This window comes from Mastomys coucha, unplaced genomic scaffold (genome assembly GCF_008632895.1).
Source record: "Mastomys coucha isolate ucsf_1 unplaced genomic scaffold, UCSF_Mcou_1 pScaffold14, whole genome shotgun sequence".
Taxonomy (NCBI): domain Eukaryota; kingdom Metazoa; phylum Chordata; class Mammalia; order Rodentia; family Muridae; genus Mastomys; species Mastomys coucha.
Window position 1 is genome coordinate 94,450,116 of NW_022196896.1, and position 18,920 is coordinate 94,469,035.

The 18,920-nt window shown below is 37.1% G+C and overlaps 1 protein-coding gene and 1 non-coding gene across 5 annotated transcripts in view; both read right to left on the reverse strand.

Annotated features, from left to right (window-relative positions):
* Positions 1 to 18,920, reverse strand: part of Erbb4 (erb-b2 receptor tyrosine kinase 4) — a 1,021,671-nt gene that overhangs the window by 318,854 nt on the left and 683,897 nt on the right. The window lies entirely within an intron of this gene.
* On the reverse strand, positions 9,361 to 9,480 carry LOC116089673. The gene has a single exon (XR_004118430.1). It is a non-coding gene; the product is annotated as a U6atac minor spliceosomal RNA (small nuclear RNA).

The window sequence follows — 18,920 nt, forward strand, 5'->3', positions numbered from 1 at the left end:
GCTAGGATAAAAAGCTCAGGTGACAGCAGATGCTGGTGAGGTTGTGGAGAAAGAGGAACACTCCTTCAATGCTGGTGCGGCTGGTACAACCACTCTGGAAATCAGTTTGGAGGTTCCTCTGGAAATAAATGAGTTCTTTAAGAGAAAAATTATGTCAGATTCTAGCCTGAATAAAGAGGAAAATTATATCATGATTTTATCACCGCTGTCAAAACCTATCCATATCCATCTGAATCATGCATGGTTGTTCTCCACTGTTTAGTTTAATAATTTTATTTTTGTGATAAAGCAAATAGTTTTATGTACTGCTTTTATTGAAAACGGATTTCTTTCTCACATAATGTATGTGATGACAGTTTCTCCTCCCTCTCCTCATCCCAGGTCCTCCCCGCTTCCCTGACTACCCAAGACCACCTGCCTCTGGCTCTTATTAGAAAAGAAAGTGGGTCATAAGGGACCATAAGATAATATATATTAGAAAAAACAAAAATGACACATCAGAATAGGACAGAAAAATAAAGAGAAGGAGAAGATCCTAAGAAAAGGCACAAATGGAGACGCAGTTGTTAAATGCAGGAATCCTATAAAAATGCTAAACACTAAAGTGTAATATATATATATATATATATATATATATATATATATATATACTAAAATAAAATAAAATAAAAAAAAGTTTGTGTTCCCAGACAAACTCCCTTTGAAAAAACAACATTTTATTTCCAAGTAGTTTTCATCTGAGTTTCTGGTACAGGAATAGGGACATGTGCCTACTTCTCTTTTCAGCTCCAGGACACCATCTAGTACAGTCCCAAACAGTCCCAGGGCATGCTGCCTCAATCCCTGTGAGTTCATGTGTGCATCAGTCCTGTTGTTTTAGAGGGTTTTGCTTCCTTGAGGTCCTCCATCTCCTCTGGCTCTTACACTGTTTTTGCCTCCTCTTCCATATATCCCCCAATCTCTGAATGGTGGAACTGATGGAGAAATACAATTTAATTCTAAAATTTTACTCTCTGCTTTTTGTTTGTCTGTGGGTCATTGTATTTGTTACCATCTGATGCAGGGAGAAGGTTCTCTGCTGATGGCTGAGCAATCTATGAGTATAAAAGAATGTGAAAATTTCTTTTAAAGTTGCATAAGAAATATGCCATTATTATACACACACACATACACCCAAACACACACACACACACAAACCTGATGTTTTTATAATGGCTTAGTGATAGCAATTATTTAAATTAATATCTTCTGTCATTTCAGTCAGCCAAAGATATGAAATAATAAAAAATTCAAAATGTGTGTATGTGTGCATTAAAATAAATTATCCTATACCAGTATTATTTTAATTCACACATAATCCATTTGCTTTGATGATACATGATTTATCATGGAAGATAGCAAAAGTGAATAAGGACTTTCATCTTTTATACTGGTCCAGCAGATGCTATTAGAAATGTAGCTTTCATGTGTCCTTTTAGGGAACTAGAGTCCTTGAACATCTTTTATGCTTTAAGAGTCATAAATTCATGGTACGAGTTTTGCCTGTTGTGTGAGTGCCTGGCAGGAGAGATGGGATTCAATATCTACCCCATAATGTTCTCTGCAAGTAATATGGCTAGACAGCTGAAGAGTCACAAAATATGAAGCCACTGGCAGGCACAAAGGATTATGTCCTCAAACTGCCTCTAGCTAAAGGCAATGCAGGCACATCCTCAGATTGTTTCATAGTCCTTTAGAAAACTGGAAGCCCTGACCTCTTTAAAAGACTTTTACTGTGGAAAGAAATAAGGAAAAATTATACAATTCAAAACATGAAAGAAGAAACTTCATGGAAAGTCTATGTTGAACCAGTCTCTATTATTGGTGTAGGAAAGATGAACAAGTCAATTCCCTACCTTACAGGAGATTTCAATATCCTAAAAACCAGCAGAGAAAAACGCCATGGCTATTATAACGTCAGTAGTTTTTATGAATAAAATATATACGATAGGGAGAATTTGGAAATATAGAGAATGCGCTTCCTCAGTTTGATTCCAGTGCCTAGGTTTTTGCAGTGCATAAGGAAAAGGAATGAGATGTTCATACTCACAGTCTTACCCAACTCATTTTCAGCATTCTGGATGAACTCTGCTTAGGGGGTCAATAATGTATTGAGACTATTTAACATGAAGATTAGATCTGTGGTGTGAGTTTATATCATGTTCATAGCTGCCTTCTAATCATCTGGACTTGACTTAGCCAAAGGCTTCATGGATTTGGATTAAGTGTTGGAGAGATTGAAATGATATAGTTTGCTAACAATAGGTTGTTGATTATGGTTTCATAAAGTCAGAGCTTAGCCTTAGCAGCCTGTGTGAGATGTTTATTTCATTGAGGCAGAAGGCACTGAAAACCATGTTTACATAAAGCAGTACTACAGATTCACATAGGGCTGGTTCCAAAGGGACAGAGTGTAGTATATATATGTTTGTGAATAGACATGTGTCTCTATGCACTGTTAGCATCTTGGCCACATTTTTTATTAAAACTCATGTTTTTAAGTATGGTCAGATGCTGGATTTCTATTCCTTCAGCTTTATCGATTGTAAAATAAAAATCTAGCAGTCTGTCTTATACTCCTGTGTTGTCTTTCTGATTTATAGGATATTTCAATATTTTTCTTTACCTCTATAGCAGTAAAATGTACATGTATTCTCAAATTTAAAGAAGCAGGAGATCCTGATGAGCAGCAAATCACAATGTGATTCCAGAAAATGACACGCTTGTGTGAATTAATTATGTTTCTGTAATGTGGAGAAGCTTCATTTTATCATTTGAGTATGTTCTATTCACTCATATGAGAACTCTTTGGTATCTATTGATTATTTATTCCAACATTATGTGTTATAAAAATTGATTGTATTTTTCTTTCAATTTTTGTCTCATTTAATTGTATTTTATCATCATGTAAGAATTTCCTGCATATCTTTTGATTATGACAATTCACTACTCTCTGCCCTAATGTCTCTTGATTTTGTATCTATGCCCATCCAAAGCCATGGTCTCTAATTTTTCTTCTTATATAACTTACTGAATCCAATCTTGTCTGCCATATACCCACAGGTACAGGAAACCACACTGACCTTGGTTAGCTGGTCAGCAATCACAAACTTAAAGAAAACATACTCTCCACTAAAAGCAGGCAACTATCAGTCAGTAGCTCATCCTAAGCATGAATCTTACAAGTCACTTCACCTCCATGTATTCGAAAATAACCACAATTGCTCTGAGTTCATAAGTACAGAGTTTCTGGCACATGCAGAAGTTAGATGTACATGATCCTCCCTGATCTGTGGCTTTCACAGTTTTTTCTGAACTTGATTTCATGATGCTCCCTGAACTCTGGCAGTGAAGAGGATATTATACATACATACATACATACATACATACATACATACATACACGCACGCACGTGCACACACATACACACACACACACACACACACACACACACACACCTGAACATTTCACAGATACTTATGTACTTATTATTCTCTGTTTTATGATTGGCCATTTAACTATGTGATTGAATTTCTCCTTTCAATTTCCTCTTGCCTCTTAAATTGAAAATTAATTATTAAATAGAAATTTTAACTTTCATACATTCCTATAGTCAAAATGAGATAGACAGTTATATCTACAAGGTAGGAAAAAATAAGAATTTAAAAAACTAATGCTCAGAGTTTATTTTATGTCACAGTAAATTAAATGAGTTATTCAACTGAAATATTTTAGGTAATAACATTTTCCAAAGAAGGGATATGTAATGCCAATGTTGTTAAACTAGATTTATTAAAAACAAAACAAGGTACATTTATATTCATTAGCCAATGATTTCATTTATTAGAATAGAATATCATTTATTTTCATATGATGATGATAGGTTTCAAACAGAAGTATAAAACGCATCCAGTGTAGTCTGGAGTTCTATGAATTCCTTCTGCAGGGACTCAATACCCAACTTCTAGTCAATGGCTAGCACCGTACACCATTTCTCTTTAGAACAGCAGCAGGGAGGGGAATCTATTGGAAGAACTAATTTTCAAGTCAATGTGGCACAAACTTTGAAGGTGCTAAGCCCTTGCAATTTTCCATTTCTCTTAAGTGCCCCTTTAAATAGAAATCAGTCTGGGAAAGAAAGGGCAATGAGAGGAGTTCGAGGTACATGTGGAAGTCAGGAGGAGTAACTTAGTAAATTACCATAATGCCACCTTTCAAAAAATCTTATACTTGGATTAATATAGTAACTTAATTGTTGGCCTAACTTACAACCTGACCTACATATGATCTGTACTCAGTATAGTCATTGTAATCTCCATCAGACCATGAAACATCAGCTGGCCTTCTACCTCTCAAAATAAAAACAGAGGTCCTTACTTGAGTATTCAGGATCCTACAATACCCAGCACTCTAATCCATGATCCCATCTCCTACTTTACTTCATGGCATGGTCCTTTCACGTGCATCTCTTATTGGATTTATTCAAGTCTTTATGTTTGGGTAACTAGGTCTTCAATTATATTTAACATAACTTAGTTACCTATTTTACTTTATGAAAATTTTTTCTGATAATGTAGGAGATCAATACATATCATTAATTAAAATGAGCATTAAGAAAATAATACTCATTTATAATCATATTTTCAAAGATTTTGAGCTTGTAAATCAATGTTTTGGATTTCAGAGAGAACTTGAGCATGTCTTTCAACATCTCCCCTTTGAAAGAACTAAATGGGATCTGGAACAGTTGTATGGATTTCTGGATTAGTGGCATATATATCAGAAAGTTTGATGAAAGGATTGATGTACTGGCTGGCTTGAACTGATGGGCTGACGACTGCAATGTGCCAAAGGTCTCTCTGAACACATCGATCATATTTGACCTTTTAATCACCAAGAAAGGTGGAATTAAGATTTGAAATATGCTTTCTCATATGCATAAATGGCACAGCCCTAGAAGAGTAACAAATCCCTGATGGTGGTTAACCATTTATATTTTACAAGAATTTGGTAGATAAAACAATGAATCTAAATGAACATTATCACACTGAATGGCAGTGATATAAATGCCAACATATGTAGTTTTAAAGCACTATTTCACATAAACACATATATATACAATCAAACACAAAGTCCACTTGCAATGAGAAGTGCCAGCATTTCGATTTTCACCTATCATTTGCTGTGTTATTTCACAGACAGGTTAATTAACCTCTCCCACTGTGCTTCGCCCTTGCTCACTGCATATCACGTTTTTTTTTTAAATAAGTATAGATGTTTATGTCAGCCTGATACTATTGTTGATAGTATCAGCACCTCAAACTCCACCATTTCAAAAATGTTACCATGCATTGAGCACTCTCTATATTTTACCTCACAGATTTTTAGTACATAGTACATCTGGTTTGTCCAAATTACAACATAAATAATATTGTTTGAGTTTTAACTTTGTAGGAGAGAAACTAGAAGACAACTTCTGTGATACAAGAGACATTTCTCTTATTACATCTCAGCTTTTTAGACGTTCAGCATGTGGTCAAAATTTAAGGGGAAGTTTGCCTGTTTTGATGGTTTTCATTGTCAGTTGCTTTGGTTCTACTATGTGTTATTCTACCAGTTCCACAATTAGGTAAGTTAAAATACCATTGAGGACATAACCAGTTTACAGAATCTTCATCTAGTCTCCTAACTGTCATTCATTCTTCCTGCGTGAAACACTTAAAGAAGTAAGTGCTGGTAGACATAGAGGAGAAAATAAAAAAGAAAAAGAAAGAAAAGAAAACATACGTATAAGCTTTAATTAAGTGGTGGTAAAGGAGGAAGATAGAAGTATTGGAATCAGGTTTGTCTGCCTCTAACTCATACTGTTTCAATTGTTGGGATCTTGCGCAAGGAACTTTCTAACAGCTTATTTTCCTAAAATTGTGTAAGACAGATGGTAATGCCTGCTTCATAGATATGTTAGATATAATGAAGTGGAAACATGTTTTAAATATCTGACATCAAGTTTAGTTCCCAAAAATTATCACAATATTGTAAAGAGAATTAAGGACGATAGAGTGAAAAAATTTGCATGTGATGAAATTCTTTATAACAGGCTGGGAAAGATGAGTTGTGTGACAAAGATCAAACTGTAGGAAAGAGGTGCTTTGTTAAAGCTGGCCTGTACATACAAGACTTCACTACACTTGTATAAATGTGAATAAACTTGAATAAAATGCGAAGACCAGAGTCTCGGCAAGACTGTTCCTTTATCTTCCAGATCCTGGAACTTAACAATCTTCGGTATTTCAGAACAGTTTCACTGAAGAATGGAAAGGAGCCAGCAGATATGTCTACTTCCAAAGAGGGAGACAGAAACCCACAGATGGAAGAAATGTTTGTGTGAGTGCGAAAGACTAGGTATCGCTGATAGCACAGTCAAGGCCCAAAGGATGCTTTGTCTTTGTTAGGTTGCTGGTGAACAGTTTGAGATCCCTAAACAACTAAAACCTCTCACAAGTTTAGTACATGAGTAGCATTGCATTTGATAGACTTGTTATTAAACCCAATATTCCAGCCAAGCCCATCACATTGGATGCAAAGCACTGCCTGCCTGAACATTTGTTAAATCTTTCTCTAAAGTCTTTCTTATACCATATCTCCATCCCTATCTGTCTTTTCCTATAAGAAAGTCACATTTTGTTCTTCCTCCCCATTGATTGGTGGAATCAGAAATTCCCAATTCGTTTTCACTTTTTTGAGCTCTCTGGTCTAAGAATTATCTTCCCACAGTTTTTGTAATTACTCATGAATGCGTATTGTGACACCTTAGTAATTGTATGTGCATGTACATGTGAGTACGTGTGTGTATCCATGACTGCATATGTCTGCATGTGCACATGAGACTACATTTTAATTCAATAAGATAAGAGATCAGTTAGATATAAAAATGTGTAAGCTAAGAAGGGGAATTTATGAGAACTTCTCTATTTATAATGATTATCGTGAAGAGTAGTCAGTACTTAAGGATCAGTGTAGACTGCTTCTCCTTCAGTGTGGACATGAGCAGGTACTTGTGAGACAGATGTGAGATACTGTGCATCAGTAGCTTCTGTTTTCACCTGGCTCCAAGAACAGCTCTTGCTCTTCTTTGGATTAATAAGATCTGGGTATACCATGGGGTAATGGAGATGGACGAAATTATTCTAAGTTCCATAAGGGAAGAAACCATTTCTTCACTATCATTTCTAACACTGCTAAAACCACAGTGGCATACCTACATTGAATAAGCCAGCATCTCCTTCACTAAGAGAGTGATATTTTCACAGCACGGCACCTCATGGCTTCTTCAACCCTGAAAGACTTCAATTCCAAAATGCCTTATAAGGCCTGTGGTTTGAGGCTTTGTAATTATGACGTGCATCATTAATCTTGTAGCCTCGCTTTTTTATTATCTCTGAGATTGAGACAGAGTTTTTGTTACAGATTGCTAGCCTGTAGCAGTCAGTTGGGGAGATGAGACATCCCTGAGACAGATAACAAAGAAAAATGGGGAGCAAATTGGAACAGATTAGGTAGTTCCATAGCACTATATTAAACAAGCCCTTCTGAGGATAGATGTCACACCCTTCATAATACATCCTTCTGGTTTTCTATCAGCTACCAAGACTTAGCTGTTAAGGGACTGTATGTGTCGTGTGTGTGTGTGTGTGTGTGTGTGTGTGTGTGTGTGTGTGTGAGTGTGTATCTGACTCTGCTTTCTCTCCATTCCTGTCTTGCTCTCATTAACTCTATATGACTAAGTCCTCACACCTATAGTACAAACAACCCATAGTTAATGAACACATTTCATTTCTAAAATGCTGCTGCAAGCCTGCAGAATGAAAATGTGATTTTAAAATTGATGGAGGTTAAAAGAAAGTGAACCAGGGATAATTATAATAACTAATAAACCTAAAATGTCTTCATAGGGTATGTTTTTATTAAATCACCTTTGAAGTTCGTATACAAAAAGTTCATATACATGTGAAATCCAGGGATAATGTATTAATAATACATCAAAAATCTAATTCCATCAACAAGTTATTTCAGTTGCACTTCTTAGTGCCGTAATGCTAGATAGACTTAGAAATTGAGTTATTTTTTATAGAAAAAAAGGCAAGTGATTATTTTTGAAGCTGACTATATACCTATGGTATTCTATTGCAGATTATTTAAAAAACAGATATAAGCCAAATTGCCTGTCATTAAGCCCCAAATTTTTGTTTTACAAATAGAAACTTTGGCTTTGTAATTATTTGAAAGAAAATATCAAAAATCATCATCAGCTAATATGTGAAGGAATAAGTCACAGCTTAGATGACTTTTCTTTTCAGTCTGTAATATAAAAGCATGATTCCGGGTATTGTAATTCTCATGAAAACCTCCAAAGGAACAAACTCCTGCAGTCTGCTGTGATTAGGCCAGGGAAGTTTAATAACTTTTATCAAACAAGAATTGGTATGTGTGAGAGTCAACCCAAGGATATAAGTTCCAAGCTCCAAACACTCAACCAAGATAACCAAGGATTTAATTAGTGCTACAGCCAAGAAGGGACTCCTACTTTACATAAAGGAGGAGTGAGTGCCCCAAAGACATTGTAATGTACATAGAAAAACAAGCTTTATCTAACATAATACCTGGTTTATGGTGGGATTTGTGTACTAACTGACATTTAGTGGACTCACTAGGCAGAGTAACTAATCATCAGCTACGACTGTTAAGTGAGATAATGAACAAAGAGAGTTATTCAGTCACTTAAGAGGTAGATTAACGACAGCTAGAAAAAGATGTCTGGGGACCTTTGTGAAAGTCTGTGATATTTGTGATGAATGAGGAAAATAAAAAAAACAGACAGAAACAAAGGAGCCACATATGAATGTCAAGAACATAAGAAATGTGTCCTTGTTTCAACACCATTCACTGTCCCAAAAACTACATGTGTATTTGGTTATAGATTGTTATGGTAGTTTGCTGATTTTGTTTCAGAAAAATGAAATAAACAGAGTGATTATCAATTAATATTAATATTTCCCACTGAACCAGAGTAGGTAGATCTCTGTTGGCAGCAACTACAGAAGTCTTTATACCTTGTTTATATGCTATTACAAATAAATGGCAATATTTCCAATGGGTTATGTGATATTTAATGAAATTGAGAAGTGTAGAGATGATGGTTGTTAGTGCTTATTGAAGTGGTTTTCCTTATAAAGTCAATTCCCACCCCTTCTGGAAAACACACACTGTCACGTATGGAGATGCCTACTTTAGTGCTACATTCTACTTCATAGTACAGACTTCAAATGAATTCTAGATACCACAAAGTGTGTGGCAGAGCCTTACTGTATGTGTGATGTTAGGACCAAGGGCCTCTTCCATCCTTGTCAAGGGAGGTGCTGACATTCTCCTTTCATACAATGCTCAAGTTAATTCTATAGGAAATATTTTTGAGCAAAACCCTAGATTAAAATCTTTGTTTAATAAAGGATGAAGAAGCAGGAAAGGAAGAATGGCAGACCGGAGGACCTACTTTTGAGATGGATTTTCTTTTGTGCCTTTTTATTCACTCCTGTTATTTCTTTTATATATTTCTTTTACTTGTATTTTAAATAGAACTTTAAGAGAAATGTCACTGCATAATTTCCTTTCCATTTTTTTTCTTCACTACTTAAAAAGAGCACCTTCAATTGGCAAGAGAATCACCCCTAAATAGAACATAATTTGTTCTTTCCAGGCAGGAGAATTAAATAAGAGCTGCACAGAGCTACCAACAACCATTTAGGTTCAAAAGCTCCTTTAGTGGGTTAGCAGCTTGATCTCCTTATTCAGCTTCACCCACGTCCCTGTAGAGATAGGACAGTCCCTATCACTACTCTCTAAGGTAGCCAGGAGGCTCACACCATCTCTGGAAAATACTGGGAAGTAAGTGGTTTAGAAAGAGGCAAGAACAAATAAACAAACAAATAGGGAAATAGGAGAGAAAATGCATGTGCATAACTTTCAATGTGTCACTAAAAGGCTACCTGCATGTCTTCCCTAAAATGTTCTGGTTATAAGTAAGCAGCTTTATTTGCTTCAAAGCTTTATTAAAACGTTAAAAGTAATTTAGAGGAAATAGAGAAGGAACATAAAAACCTGAAAATACTAATATATTGTGAAACTGAGTTCCCTGAAGTATCTTTGACTGAAAAGAGATAGGAATGCACACAGTAATGGAACCTGTGCTGATTGGTTGCAGAACAGGACAGACACAGTTCTTCCCACCTTCTAAACAAATTAGAAAGGACACAAAAGGGTACCACTGACTAGTCAGTGTAGCTGACATCCAGTTCGCACAGTTGCTTGAAAACACCAAATAGGTGTTATCTGCAATCTGTGCTTCTTTTAAAAAATAATCAACTTTGTGTTGCTTGTTAAATCTCTTTGTTTATGAATAACTGATTTGAATCAAAATGTTTTCTTTGCCCACTCTTGATAAGTCTTTTGCTTTATAGGCTTTATAGTAATTTAACTCTTTTATTTTAAATTGTAATTTAATTACAACAGTTATCCTTTCTGTTTCCTAATCAACCCCTACCATATACCCCTCACTGCTCTTCCTCTAAGTAATGGCTTCTTTTTCATTAATTGTTATTGCATGAATGTATGCATTTTATATATACATACATGCATGTACATGCACACATGTGCACATACACATACACACGCATATTTTTAATTTAACTTGAGTTATTTGTATATATGTTTTCATGTCTGTCTATTTGGCACTGGACAACGAATTGGTGTGCCATTCCCTGGGGAGGAAGACCACCTCTCCTGTTTCCAACTTTAATCAGCTGACAGTAGTTATTTGTGTAAAATATTTAACTGTTTTTCTTAATCTATCATTTTTATTGCAATTTTAATATTCCCAAGGTTAGAATTATGTGGATATTCATAAATACAAAAACACATCACATCTTTCTATGAGGATATAAAATACCAAATAGTAGAATATCACAAAATATATTTTATTCCTTTTAACTGGATATTTTATTTATCTTTATTTCAAATGTCATCCCCTTTCCCAGTTTCCCCTCTGCAGATCCCCTACTCCATCCTCCCTTGCCCTCCTTCTATGAGGGTACATCTCCACTCATCTACCCACTCCTGCCTCACAGCCCTAGCATTCCTCTACACTGGGGCATCAAGCCTTCATTGGACCAAGGGCCTCTCCTCCCATTGATGCCAGATAAGACCCCTTCAGTTTCTTCAGTCCTTCCCCTCACTCCTCCCTTGGGGTCCCTATGCTTAGATGGTTGTTGCCTCCCACGCCCAGTTCAGCCTCAGGCCTTTGGTCGCTTCTGCCCAAGGTGGTCACCTAGGGAATTAAGCCGAAAGTCCTTCAGCAGACTACTGGCTTGTCTCTGAAAGAAGTTCCCCTAGAAGTTCAGCTGAGATACAACTATGCCCGTGACAACACCTATTGTTTGAGGACATCTGCAGACATCTGAGCCAGTGGTGACTCCCTCCTGACTCTTCTCTGACTTCGCAATGTTTATGTTATGCAAATATTTTCTTTCTGGAGCTTTCAGTTCTTACCTGCCTATAAAAGCTCAAACCACCCCCAAGTAAAGGAGCCTTGATTGGAAACCCTCAACTTGGCTTTGTGTCCTTTTGTTCTCGAACTCTGTGTTTCAGGTCTCCTTTCTCCCTTTGGTCTAGGCAGAACCCGGTTCATGAAACTGCGGGACAGATTCAGATGGTTGGTTGTGAGCATCTGCATCTGTTTTGGTCAGAATCTGGCCAAGCCTCTTAGGAGAAATATATATCAGGCCAAGTGCTTCTGGGCATCCACAACAGTGTCTGGGTTTGGTGACTGTATGGCCTTTCCTTCAGTCTCTGTTGCACTCCTTGTCCCTGTATTTCCTTTAGACAGGAGCAATTCTGGGTTAAAATTTTAAAGATGGGTGGGTGGTACCATCCCTCAAACAGGGGTCCATGCCTGACCTCTGGATATGGTCTTGACAGGTTCTCCAGCCCCTTTGTGGGGTGTTTCAGCTAATGTCATCCCTGTGGGGTCCTGGGAGACTCTACTTTTATCAATTCAGCTAATATTACTTTTTAAATATTTTGTCATTGTATGACATTTGAAAATTAATAAAAAATCAATAAAGATATTCTCCTAGGCATGAGAATCAAAAGTTTCTGGTTACCCTGATCTATCAGACTTTGTTTCAAAACAAATAAACAAAAAAATATAATTAAGGAGCCTGGGAGGGAGAGAGGAGGGGGAGGTAAAAAGGAGGGCAGGATCAAGTATTAGAAGGGACAGGAGAGAAGTACAGAGGGTCAAGCAATTGAATAGAAACATGTAGCACTGGTGGATGGGGTAGCCACTAGCAAGTCCCAGACTCCAGGTAAGAGAGAGGCTCCAGGACCAAACAGTGATGACTTTAGACAAAATACTCAATAAAGGGGAGATACAACCTGCAGAGACAACCTCCAGTAGATAGATATGGCCCCCAGTTGAGTGATGCGACCACCCATGCATCTCAAAAATTTTAACCCAGAAATGTTCTTGTCCAAAGGAAAGACAGGGACAAAAATTGGAACAGAGACTGAAGGAAAGGCCAACCAGAGACTACCCCACCTTATCTCATCTGCAGACACCAACTACCCACACTATTGCTGACACGAAGAAGTGTTTGGTGACAGGAGCCTTATGGCTGTTCCCTAAGAGGCTCTACCAGCAACTGACCAATACAGATGCAGATACTCACAGCAGATACAACCAACAGCCTAAACCCAAGGACCCCAGTGGAAGAGCTGAGGGAAGGGCTAAAGAAGCTGAAGGGGATTGCAACCCCATAGGAAGAGCAATATAGACTAAATGGACCACCAAGAATTTCCAGAGACTAAGCCACGAACCAAAGAGTCTACACGGAGGGAGCCATGGCTCACAGAGGAAAGCCTTATCTAACATCAGTGAGAGAGGAGGCCCTTAGTCTTGGGGAGGCTTGATGCCGCAGCTTAGGGAGATGCTAGAGCAGTGAGACAGGAGCAGGTTAGTGGGTGGAGGACCAGCCTTATGAGTGGGGAGAAGAAGAATGGGATGGGGGTTTGTGGAGGGGCAAACGGGAAGGGGGATATCATTTGAAATGTAAATAAATAAAATGATTAATAAAAATAATTAAAAGATAACTAATTTGAATAAATAATTAAATGGGTAAAAGATAACTAATTATACTTAATATTTATTATTAAAGGGAATATAAATACTGAGTTTAAATTTAATATATACCCTACAGTGTGTGCTCCATAAAAGGATTTTCTAAACAGGTGCCAGCATAGAAATCTTATAGGATACTGTTGCTACATAAATCTGCCTTTAAATCAACAAAGGACCATTTTTAAAAATTTTTTATTAGATATTTTCTTTATTTACATGTCATATGATATCTCCTTTTCCAGTTTCCCCTCCACAAAAAAAGAAAAAAAAATAAAATTAAATTAAAAAAATAAAATAAAGAAAAACCTGTTCCCTCCCCACTCTCCCTGCTCACCAACCCACCCTCTCCCACTTCCTGGCACTGGCATTCCCCTACACTGGGGCATAGAACCTTCAGAGGGCCAGGGGCCTCTCTTCCCATTGATGACCAACTTGGCCAACATCCTCAGCTACATATGCTGCTAGAGCTATTAGGCCCACCATGTGTACTCTTTGGTTGGTGGTTTACTCCATGAGAGCTCTGAGGGTACTAATTGGTTCATATTGTTGTTTGTCCTAAGGTGCTTCAAACCCTTCAGCTCCTTGGGTCCTTTCTCTAGCTCTGTCACTGGGGACCGTGTACTCAGTCCAATGAATGGCTGTGAGCTTCTACTTCTGTATTAGTCAGTTACTGTCAGAGCCTCTCAGGAGACAGCTATATCAGGTCCTTTCCATATTCAATCAACAAAGTAATTTTGAAAACAGAATACCATAGTTATGTTCCCTTTTAAGGAAAAATCAAAATATTGAGTTTGTTAAGAAGTGCAGAGAGGACAGGCAGAGTCGCTGTTACTAAGTCCTCTTCTTAATCTTACACTCACTACTACAGCTGAAGTCCCATAGACACTCTCACACACTGATAGCAGGAGACTTTAGTACCCATCCAGTCCCCAGGGACAGGGCATCCAAACAAAAACTAAATAAACACTGGAGCTGACAGATGTTATAAACTAAATGAAAGTAACAGATATTTACAGAACATTTGTATATAAATTCTCATTTCTGTGAGGGGAGTATTGGGAATCTAATTTGAATACAGCAGCTTGCTGATTTCAGTATGTGTAGAAAGCACAATGTGAAAAATTATTTGTTGTGTCCATTGTCCACTTGAGGACAGTCTCTACATTTTACTCAAACCCAAAATGATATTCTTTCTTCTCAGGACCTCATTGAAATTTCTCTAAAACTGACCACATACATGGACACATGGTAAGTCTGGACAGATACAGGAAAATTGAAATAAATCCCTGCTTCCTATCAATCCACCATGGATTTAAACTAGACATCATCAACAACAGAAAGTTTACAAACTAATAGAAACTGAGTAACCCTGTACTGGGAGAAAAATGGGTCAATACAGAAATTAAAAAAAACTATTACATAGTTTCTAGAATTTAATGAAAATGAAATATAGCATACCCAAACTTATGGGAGACAATGAGGGAATTCATAAAACTAATTGCCTATCTGAAGAATGATACTAGCCCAAAAGCTCCAAATAACCAGGATACAATTCACAGACCACATGAAGCTCAATAAGAAGGAAGACCAAAGTGTGGGTGTTTCTGTCCTTCTTAGAAGGAGAACAAAATACTTACAGGAGCAAATATGGAGATAAAGTGTAGAGCAGAGACTGAAGGAAAGGCCACCCAGAGACTGTCTCATTTGGGGATTCATCCCATATACTGTTACCAAACCCAAACACTAATGTAGACGCCAAGAAGTGCATGCCGAAAGGAGTCTGATATGGCTGGCTCCTGAGAGGCCCTGCCAGAGTCTTACAAATACAGGGGCAGATGTTAGCAGCCAACCACTGGACTGAGTTCTGGGTCCCTAATAGAGGAGGTAGAGAAGGGACTGAAGGAGTCGAAGGGGTTTGCAACCCCCATTGGAAGAACAACAATATCAACCAACCAGACCCCCAGAACTCCCAGGAACTATGTCATCAACAAAGGAGTACTCATAGCTCCAGTTGCATACGTAGCAGAGGATGGTCTTGTCATGCACCAATGGAAGGAGAGATCCTTAGTCCTATGAAGGCTAAGAGAACCCAGTGTAGGGGAATTGAGGAGGAGGTAGGAGGGGGTGGGTGGGCAGGTGGAGGAACACCCTCATAGAAGTAAGGGGGGATGGGATAGGTTGTTTCTTGGAGGGAGGGAAACCAGGAAAAGGGATAATGAAATGTAAGTAAAGAAAATATCTAATTAAAAATAAAAAGAATAAGAAGGGGAGGAGGAGGAGGAAGGAGATCTTACGTTAGCAACTTAACAGCACACCTGAAAACTCTAGAACAAATTGAAGTAAGCAACATATCAACAAACATGAAAGGTCCAGAATCAAAGAAATAAGCATGCCCAAGAGGAGTGAACTAAACCCGCCCAAGAGGAGTCAATCAATGCACATTGGTGTCCAGTAAAGGAGTAAGAGGACACCAGCTAGAAGTGAACTAAGTTTACTCCTCATCACACCCTCAAGTCCTAACTCCGAGAGTGCACTAACCTGGGACTCTCTATGGTGTAGAGACAAATGGCTTCACATTTTTAGGCCCTCACCTCAGTTGTGGTTGCTGTTGTTGTTATATAATTTGAGTTTTATTTAGTTTTAATTAACTTTTACACTTTACTAGACTTTACGAAGACTAATCTATATATTGTGGACCATAAAATCAAACACCTGCTATATTTGACAGTTGGGGAAGGGATGTGTCTCTTTAGGGCAGCTTTCCCTACAGAATGGGAAAGTACCTTAAGCTTTAACAAGAAGATGGGCATTTTTGCAACATTTTTGTTATTTTATATTGTCATCTCATTTTTTTTACCATTTTTAAAGTTTTAATTACTATTCTCATACATAGTTACATACTTTTCTCTCTTTTTGCCCTCTTTTATGGAAAATAGATTCATTTCTCACATAATATATCTGTATTATGGTTTCCTTCCCTCTATTCCTCCTTTTTGGTTTCTCCTAATCTTGCTTTTAAACCTGTATCCACTCCTCCTCTGTCTTGCATTTAAAAGGCCAGGCCTCTAAGAGATTAGACAGATCCCCAGCTGCTTATCTCTCGTGTCAGCACATGATGTTTCCAATACCAGGATTGGGTTATAACTAATTGTGTTGTTGGACAAAGGGTTCTACGGGAACCTCCAAACCCAGGCTGCTGCAAACAAGGGGTTGTTTTCCACAAAGTCACAACCCCTACGAAAATGGAGAAGTAGAGCTGGTGCGTTCATAGAGCCTTCACCCATAAGTGATAGCATCTTTGGTGCAGGAAGTTGCTGTGCATACTACCAAAGCAGAAACATGTAAAACAAACTAAGCCACAAACCATGTATCTCTACAGGTGTACTGCCTGCAAGATATGCTAGAGCAATGGTGGTACAAACCTTCTTGGAGTATCAATCCATGTCGGATATGACTTAAGGCTCTCTATAAGATGTGCCTCATGTCAGATACTGAGTGGGTAACCATGAGCAAGAGAAAAGAGACCTAGGAACCTAAGGTAAATCAAATACTGTCGTTCTAAAAACATTAATGATAAAATGACTCCAAATCATATTCGGATATACTCGTAGATAAATGCCAGCTATCACCAGGGAGATTCATCCTGGAGCAGATGGGAACAACTATAGAGAACTACAGTCAATCTGCAGAGAGACAGACCTTGGAACACTCAACCATAAACAGGATGTGTCCATCAAACTCTCACCCTCTGAGCCCTGCTAAACCCATGGAAGAGGAGGCAAAAACCTCCTCTTCCATGTGTAAAAGTGTAAAAACCAGAAGGGATGGGGGGGTCACAAAGAACACAAGGCTCTCTAAATCAGTATAATCGAAGGTCATATGAACTCACAGAGACTGAGGTAGCACAGCATGCACAAAGGACTGCAAGGCCTACCTCAGTTTCTCTCCATACATAACATCGCTTACAGTCTAGAGACTTTCTGAGAGTTTATGAATGTATGAAACAGTCGGTCTCTAATACTTGGGCATTTCCTTGGGCTCATTTCCTCTTGTTGAGTCTTGTCCAACTTTGAGGTGGTAATTATTTTTACTTAATCTTATTATATTTTATTTCACTATACTATTATCTCAAGACTTTACTTTCTAATTAACATCAAAGCTAACACACGGCATTATTGTATTCTATTGTAAAACAGATTCTTAGATTGTATGTTGGTTTGTTTCAATAATATTTTGTTAAGATTGTTTTTCGTACCTGAATTCAAAAACAATTTTTAGGGAATTAAAATATTTTTCACTGCATGAAATTTATAAAAAATAATCTATTTTACAGTAGATTTCACAAGGTTACCTCTTAGACTTGTGTAAATAAACTTAGGTTTTCCAATTTGTTTTACATTTTCACCCTAATTTATGTTCTGATTTTAAAATATTTCAAAAACATCATGTAATTTGATTGCATGTATGAACTTACACAAATTGGACCTGTCTGTACTTGTCTTGATTGCATATTAACTGTATGCCAAAGTGCAATATTAAAAGAGCACATCTATTTCATATAAACACTTTAATATCATAGGTGTTACAAGATTGATATTGTAATAAATATAGTTAAATTCTGTTTTCAGACTTGATTCTCTTCTAGCTCAAGAATGCTTTTCATAGAATATAGTGTTTAATATATGGAGGGGGCAGTTATTACATGGATAAGATTCAATAAAAATATAATAATAAAACACAATTAAAGTTATTTGAACATATCATTTAGAGAAATGTTTAGTTATGAAATTTGGTGCTATATGCAAATTTGTCAATTTCTCATTTCAGTTGTTTGGTATTCTAGTATTTCCTTCTGGAAAACAATTTAGATATGTGATACATCTGATAACTATGTGCCATTTTAATGTTTTAAAGGTTTTTTAAGTTTTAACAGGTATAATAGCCCTTTTCATTATGTTTTAATTATATATCAAATGAATGCCAACAATGAACATATTTCTCTTTAAAATATTTTCCATATTTTTATTACGAATTAGTGAAACCTAAAAATATACCTAAGAATACATGTTACATAATATTTTCAATAATCATTTTTAGGGAGTATTCAAGATTATTTTCACTATCCCTGGATTTTTGAGCCATCAATAAAAAGTTTGGATTATTTTCTTTATACTGAATACAGGCCTAGTAATTGATTAGGATTGCATAGTATAGGTAGATGGTTTTTGATAATATGGTCATTTCTATTATATTAATTTCATCAATTAATGAGCATAGGAAGGTTTTTGCTTTAATTCTTTGATAACTTTCATTATTTGAGTGTTTGTTACTTAAAATTTTATTGAACATAATAGTTTTGTTTGTGTGTTTATGAAAGAATTGTTTCCCTGTTTTATTTTTCAGTACGGTTGTCACTGGTATGGAGAAAAGCTGTGGATGGGCCTGGTGCTGTTTGTATGTTGATGCTAATTCCACTCTCCTGGGAGGGGCTGCGGACAAGGAGTGAGTTATACACAGGTGACTTCTTGTGAACCAATCTCCTAATGAATAAAGGAGCCAACCACTAGGTGAGTAGGCGAGACTTCCTGGTTGGAGAAGGGAAGAAAGGAGCAGGAGAAGTTAGATCTTTTTAGATAGGGATAGCATGAGG